This window comes from Lolium rigidum, chromosome 4, assembly GCF_022539505.1.
Source record: "Lolium rigidum isolate FL_2022 chromosome 4, APGP_CSIRO_Lrig_0.1, whole genome shotgun sequence".
Taxonomy (NCBI): Eukaryota; Viridiplantae; Streptophyta; class Magnoliopsida; order Poales; family Poaceae; genus Lolium; species Lolium rigidum.
Window position 1 is genome coordinate 53611387 of NC_061511.1, and position 7833 is coordinate 53619219.

Below are 7833 nucleotides of genomic sequence, written 5' to 3' on the forward strand. Positions count from 1 at the left end.
TGTTGATTTTCAGTGTTTTCAGCTTTAAAAGAAAAAGAAAAAGGCAGAACAAGAATTGAAGGTAGAATGTAGACTTATGAGTACTTGTGTTTGTGACGTGGAAGGGGAAGAGAAAAAAGGCAATGAATTGATCACGTTTGCCATGCATTTTCCGCGTCCCTAGTAAGTACTAGCTAGTAGTACTAGCTTGATTTGGCATAGAAGCATGGCAGTTGATTGGGAAGGAGAAGAAGCGCCGCGCATGTATGAGAGATCCCGGCCCGAAATTAATCCGCGATTTGGAATTGAGTGCGGTGGATGGAACGAAGCCAGTAGTACTAGGGATGGTTGATTAATTAATATATGTGGACATGCGCGGCTGAATAAGGAACGAATCCAGCGGCAATCAGTTAAATTATTAAATAATGTGCACGTGAGGCAATTAGCAGAAGGATGGTGCGAGACGCCACCGCAAGTCCGCAACCCGTTTCACGTGCATGCGGCCAACTCGAACGCGCGCAGGTCTTGCTCCCGCGACACCCGCCTAGCGCCTGAAACGACGGGAACGCGCGCTTCCGTATGTACCGGCATCGCTTGCTTTGCTCCCGCGACACGAGCAGAAGCCCCACCCGCGCTGGAGCCAGCCTGTCGTGGTCCCCACCCGCGTACATACGGAATCAGCAGCGGCTTCTTGCTGCGCGCCTGGAATTTGGACTGCTGCTTGCTGCATGCTTACCAATAACAACATAGACTATTTGGATTGAAATGGCCTTCTTCCTAGTGTGCGCATGCTCCTTTGTGTTCGTCCTCTTGTCTTCCTACGTGTTCCAACTGCTTCCCGACATCCGGCGCCGCCTGCCACCCGGACCAAGGTCGCTTCCGGTCATCGGCAACCTCCTGGATGTTGCAAATAGTCTCCCGCACCGCTCCCTCGCGGGCCTAGCCCAACGGTATGGCCCGCTCATGACGCTCCGGCTGGGCACGGTGGTCATGATCGTCACCTCGTCCGCGACCACGGCCCGCGAGGTCCTCCAGACGCACAACGCCACGCTCGCCGGCCGCAACCCGCCGGACGCGTGGCACGCCATGGGGCACGCGCGCCGCCAACTCCGTGTTCGTCCTCCCGCCGCGCGCGCCACAGGTGGCGCCGCGCTGCGCAGGATCGGCACGGAGCGGCTCCTCTCGCCCAGGCGCGCGGCTCGACGTAGGAGACGCGCTCCGTCCGCTGCTGCGGGACGCGCGCCGTCCTCGGGATGCTCCGTCACGTGTCCTCGGACCTCGCGGAGTCCGGCGGAACCGTGGAGGTCGGCCGCACGGCGTTCGCGGCGATGGCGGACCTGCAGTGGCGCGCCATGTTCTCGGCCGGGCTCGACGAGGCCACGTCCGGCGAGATGCACGTGTTCGCGCGGGAGGCCGTGGCCTTCTCCCTCAAGCCCAACGTCTCCGACTTCTTCCCGGCGCTCGCGGCCGCCGACCTCCAGCGCGTGCGGCGCGTCTTCGCTAGGCACCTAACGAGGGTTTACCAGCTCATCGACCAACAGATTGATCGGCGCAGGCATGACCAGGAAGCTACAGGAGGCGGCGGTGCGCGTAAGGACGACTTGCTGGACGTGATGCTAGACATGGAGGAGCAAGGGAAGGACGATGTCCACGACAGCTTGGTGAACGTCAACCGGGATTTTATCAGGGCATTTCTCACGGTAAGCATGCGGATGCATATCACCAAACATTTCTTTCACAACGTGTTCAAATTTTCATTTTGCTGCGATAGGTCCGTTCACTTGCTAAACCTTTAGGTCATGCATGCTTCAAGATTCTTCATCTCCTCTCCATCTCCTCCAAGACAGGCCGAATATTCTGCACTAGAATTTTTTTAAGACCAACGATGTGACTCAATTAATTAAGAGAACACTTTATGTCGGATCAGAGAACCTGAAACAAAAGCAACCAGCAGAGAACATATATTGATAACCTCTAAATTTACAAAAGAACATTATAAAGTCACGCATCTCGATGTTCTTCGATGCACCCGGTAAATAATTCGCAAAACACCATAGAAATGAATAATCTGTAAGGTTTTAAGTAGTCACATAAGTTGCCTACCAAAAGGACCGAGAATATTAGACCATTCCCCTCAAAAAATAAAATAATGTTTTCATAAGGCAGGTTCATGAACCATTTCTTCATCACTAGACTGCCAAAGGAGAAGATCCTGATGATAGTAGGATACAACGCACAAGAAACGAGGCATCACTAACTCTGCGACATCAGTCATGAAGACCATGCATGGGCTGCGTCCACGTTGAGGCGCCCCCACGAAGCACACACAAGAATAACAACAAAAACCTTACACTAGTAGAAAAAGGGTCTTTAGTCCCGGTTCACAACGGGCTTTAGTCCCGGTTGTCCAACCGGGACTAAAGGGTGACTAAAGCCCCCCTCCCCCTTAGTCCTGGTTGCTTACGAACTGGGACTAAAGGTCCGTCCGCGCTGGTTCTGTGCGTCGGGGCGAAAATGTCTCCTCAGGTAATTTTTTCTAATTTTATTTTTTCTAATTTTTTTCACTCCATTTTTTTCTATTTTTCTAGAATTTCTATTATTTCATATTTGCATAGTTTAGTCTCTATCTACACTTATCTCTAGTCAAATTACTTACTCGTGGTCAAACTTCCCGCTCCGTCACCCATCCTCCCACTACTCTACCACTAGCACGCTTAACTTTTGAGTTCCATCCATCTCGCATCCAAGTGCTTCGCGCGCATGTATGTGATACTAGTATCATATCAATCATATTAACATGTTGGTCGATCTCACATTTCTTTATTGTTTGAATTTCAAATAATTCTTTTAATAAACAAAAGTAATGATGTAATAATAATCTTGAATAAATAAATAAAAATTAACTTTTAAATTTGTATTATTATTTACTTATTTTTAAATATTTTTTTGCCAAACCTAAAAATTTGAAAATCTAAAAAATGGTAAAAGAAATAGTAATCTTTATGCATGATGCAATTATTAATTTTAATTTTTTAAAAAATAAAAAATATATAAAATCCCGAATTTATAGAAAAAACTAAAATCTTCCTGCTTTCGTATTTTCATTTGGAATTTTGAGAACCTAAAATTTGGCTAACCAGGTTAACCCCGGTGAATTCGAATGTAACTTTTTCCCATGACAATTTTGACATATTATACGGTTTTTTCGACGTCGTATGCAAAAGTTAATGCGATTTTACCATTTTTCAAACCTTTTTTGCAAAAAAAAGTGAAAATTCAAATTTGTTAATTTTCCCTAATACTAGGTTGCATAACATACAAGAATCTGAAAACATTTTATTTTTTGAATTTTCTATCATTTTATTTTCTATTTTACGGTGCTAAAAAGGCAATCCACGGGGGAGGGGGTGGAGGTGCGTGGGGAGCCAAAAACCAGGAAAACCCCTTTAATCCCGGTTGGGGACACCAACCGAGACTAAAGAGTACTGCCCTGGCCGCAGCCCACCGTAGCCCTTTAGTCCCTGTTGCCCGAGCATTAGTCTCGGTTCACCGGCAGAACCGGGACTAAAGACCCCATTAGTCCCGGGTCAAAGTATTTGGGAACTAATAGGTTGGGATGGAAGGCCTTTTTTCTACTAGTGTTACAATATTCAGTCTATCATGGGTCTTTTACTACCTCCTCTATGTTGAAGCGTCGGGTACATGTCACATACACATGGGCATGTATTTTGTATGTTTTTGTATTTTGTTTGCTTTCTTTTTATGCTATTTCTCCCCTTTTGCTTTTCTAGGGTATGATTTTTTCTTTCTTTATGGCTGTGGGTGTTTCCGTCGCCATTCATTTATTACTCAAGATTCTTGCTCATCATGGTAGATGAAAATATTCCTTTCTCTCTTCTCTTTTTATCCGCATCTTAAAGCAGAAGGAACGGCGATCGAAACATCCACACTCATGTGTGTAAGTACAAAATTATTTCGCTTCATTTTAATTCTCTTTTTATTCCACCTAATTTCCGTGCTTTGTTTCTTGATTTCTTCTCCTCCTCCTTCTCATCCTCTTCTTCTTTCATCATTTCCTTTCTTACTTTGTCTTTCTTACTACTTTTACTTTTGATTTTAAAAAATTCACATACATGACCATTTAAATACTAGATCATTTGTTTTCGTATGTATCAATAGTTGTTTTATTATTTATGAGCATTACTCCTAAAAAAATTAATATTTATGCTCAAATAAATGATTTTTTGAAATGTATGAGAATTTTAGTGAAATGACGAATATATTCAATTAATTTTTTATTAATGGATACATGTAAATAAAATAAAATTGGCATCTGAGATGTATGGAAGTAAGAATATATACTTTACCGAGTATAACAAGATCATTAAAGTAAAAAATGTAAAACTATTTTTTACATTAATAAAAATGATAATAATATTTGTGATAATGGGCTGCCCTAGTAGTAAACACATGTTGTAAGCTTCAGGCCCTGCAACACCTATTTGCTTCAAAAGCGGTAAATAGGAGCACTCTTACTTTGGAGAGCTGATGGAGGAAAAATGCTTAGGTTGATATGATTAATACATGTTTTGAAACGTTACTAACACAAAATAAAATAAATAACAATTAAAGCATGAACCTCAACATAGAAACGATACATGATATGCTAGTTATGGTTGCGCCATCTTAGATAAATAATACTTGAAGTATGTAAATATTTATTATCATTATTTTTTTATGTTTATTTCTTCTAGATAAAATATAGTAGACATGTTGGACGCTTAAAATATTGATATTAAAAATGGACCATACAAAGTTTGAATATGTGAGCTACACATAATGGATGACATGTAAATAAGCATGCCCAGTTTTAAATAATAATAAAATTACTTACTGAAATATGTATACAAGGACATAATATTTTGTCATATATTTACTACTAGCTTTCTATTTAACTATACATAGTTTTAGAAGTTCATTCCGGAAAGATTGTGACCATTGTTTGTATATGTATTGGGTGAAATTTATGTAAATAATGGGAAACATTTGTATAAATATAATTATTCTAATTCAAATTGTGAATAATGAATATAAAATTAGTTAAGTAAGCAGTTGAAGTTAGAAAATGTTGACTATATGATGTTTGACGGAATTTCTCAGAAAAATGTCTTAGTCTGTGTAGTGTTAATTTGGTTTCTCACATGTGTGTGGTGACACTCAAGAATATTGAAATTGATACCTGAACATGGAAATAGCTGTCACTTGTCCTTCACAACAAATATTTTTGTCACTTTGATTCTAAAATAGCAGCAGTACATATTTCGGTCTGCTATTATTTGGTCATGTAATCTATATAGTTGCAAATTTCAGGACATATTTCTTGCAGCCATCGACACAATCTCGAGTACGGTTGAGTGGGCAATGGCTGAATTACTACAAGATCAACGAATTATGACAACACTACAACAAGAACTCAAAATGGTCCTTGGCTCAAAGACACACGTTGAATACTCCGACATCAACCAGCTTCCCTACCTCCAAGCGAGTTGTGAAAGAAACACTTCGTGTGCACGCGGTTGTGCCACTGGTACCAAACAAGGCCGAGGCCACGGTGGAGATACAAGGCTACACCATCCCCAAAGGGAGCACTGTTTTGGTGAACTTGTGGGCGATCCATCATGACCCTGAGGTATGGACGGAGCCGGACAAGTTCCTCCCGGAGAGGTTCATGCAGCACGAGGACATCAATTTCCAAGGGGCAGACTTCGGGTTCATCCCGTTCGGCGCCGGGAGGCGCATCTGCCTCGGCTTGCCGCTCGCGACCGGGATGCTTCACGCCATGCTCGGCTCGCTGTTGCATCGTTTTGAATGGACACTGCCACTCGATGTCAAGGAAAATGGTGTGGATATGTCGGAGAAGCTTGGGTTGACGATGACGATGGCTACTCCCCTCCAAGTTATAGCCAAGCCAAGATAAGTTAATGGCATGGTCGTGGGATGTTTCTTCTGTGCAATGTGCACATATGTTGTATTGTTGTGCATACGAACTTGCAAAGTAAGCCAATAAAAGTGATGTGAAATAGGAAATATAATAAATTATTATATGCTTTCGTAATGTAACGTAATTGATGAGGTTTTTTATGACGCTTCATGTAATGTACTTTTATGTTTTAGAAATTACATGTTTTCCATTCTGTATCGGTTGGTTGCTATATTAATATAGCGGGACGAAAGCCTATTTCGAGGAATCATAAGTTAATGTATATGTACTTGCACTTTTGGGCATTTTGTTGGACATAATGCAACACCAGTATGCCATTTCTTGGGATCACATGATTTCCGGAATTGACATGGTCTTTGATGAAATTTGTGGCATTGTACGATGCGGTCGCATTTTAACAGAAGTCATTTAGCAATGTTCATGCGTGTAAGAAACGTGTTCAGGTTTAAAAGAATTGTTCTTGTCCAAAAATGTTCATGGTGGTTCGAATAAATATTCACAGATGTTGGGAGAAAAATGTTCAAGGTGATTCGAAAAAATGCTCACGGGTTGGAAAAATGTTCACATGGTTAAAAATACTTTAATGGATGAATTTTTCAGTGGAAACGAAAAAAAAATTATTGGGGTTAAAAAAATAAGTTTTTTTTTCTAACTTTCAGTTTTTAAAAATGTTCAAATTTTGAAAGGTATTTAGATTTCAAAAATAGTCAGCGATTCAAGATTTAATCTTTTTAAAAAATATTCAGGTTTTCAAAATATGAATATTTCAAAACTATTAAGATTTAAGAAAACATAAAAGAACTTGAAAAGAAAAAACACAAAAACCGAAACTTAAAAAACGAAACTTAAAAAGGAAAATAAGAGATCGGTCGGCCAAACCGGGCGCGTGAATAGCGTCCTTCTCCGGACCCTTTGCCGCGTAGAAGACCTGCTCGTCGAGGATGTCCTGTGGGAAGGCGGCGTGCCACACCTCCATGGCCCTTTCTTCCGCCTCTACAATGGTGAGGTGGCGCTGAAGCTGGCGGCTATGCGGCGCTGCTTGGTGGTGACGAGGTTGTCGAAGCCGGCTAGGAACTCCGCCTCCTTGGTTGATTCACAGTCTTTGACGTTGAGCGGCTGGCACGGGCGCCTGAGGCGCCATGCCGCCGCATCGTTGGCGCGCGCTGCCTGCTCCTCTGTGGCGAACTTGACGAGGGTGAGGCGAGCGCCACCGGGGCGGATCTCCGCGTAGAAGGTGTCATTGGGCCAGGCGCGGACGTCGATGGAGGAGTTGTGTTGGGGAGCAATGGCAACGACTCGGTCTCAGCGGCGGCGGTGTGTGTGGAAGAGAAGGGGCGCATGGCAGAGGAGAGGGCGGCGCGTGGCGGGAGGGAGTTTTCAGCAACGGCTGGAGACGCGTCGCATGGGCCGTCGCGCGGAAGCGCACGCACCAAATCTTCCGTGCTCTGCCACTTTATCCCTTGCGCGGCAATTTTTTTTAGCCCGCTATTTTGCCGTGTCTGCTGAAGCGTGCTCTTTCGCTGCGCACAGGTTAAATTGGCGGCTTTACCGCGCGGGCACCATTTAGTGCGTCTGTTGAAGATGCTCTAAGCAGTTTTTTCACCACATATTTGAATCTTTATGATCAACATCCTAACATTCAGGTTACTATGTCCCCGAAATATGTCTTTCCAACATGAAATTGCGGAAATTCCTATCCAATAACAGTAGCACTCTAAAAAATAGCTGAACCATATAACATGTCTTTCCAACACGAAATCACTGAAATTCCCAGGTTTATCAAAATGTGGAACTACGTCAATGCCCCATAATTCCAGCACAGCTATCACTAAAATAGAATTAGGGATCAATCA

General features: G+C 43.0%; 1 pseudogene; it reads left to right on the plus strand.

Moving 5' to 3' along the window:
• The first annotated feature begins 744 nt into the window (after positions 1 to 744).
• LOC124647057 lies at positions 745 to 6034 on the plus strand (annotated as a pseudogene).
• Positions 6035 to 7833: the final 1799 nt, after the last annotated feature.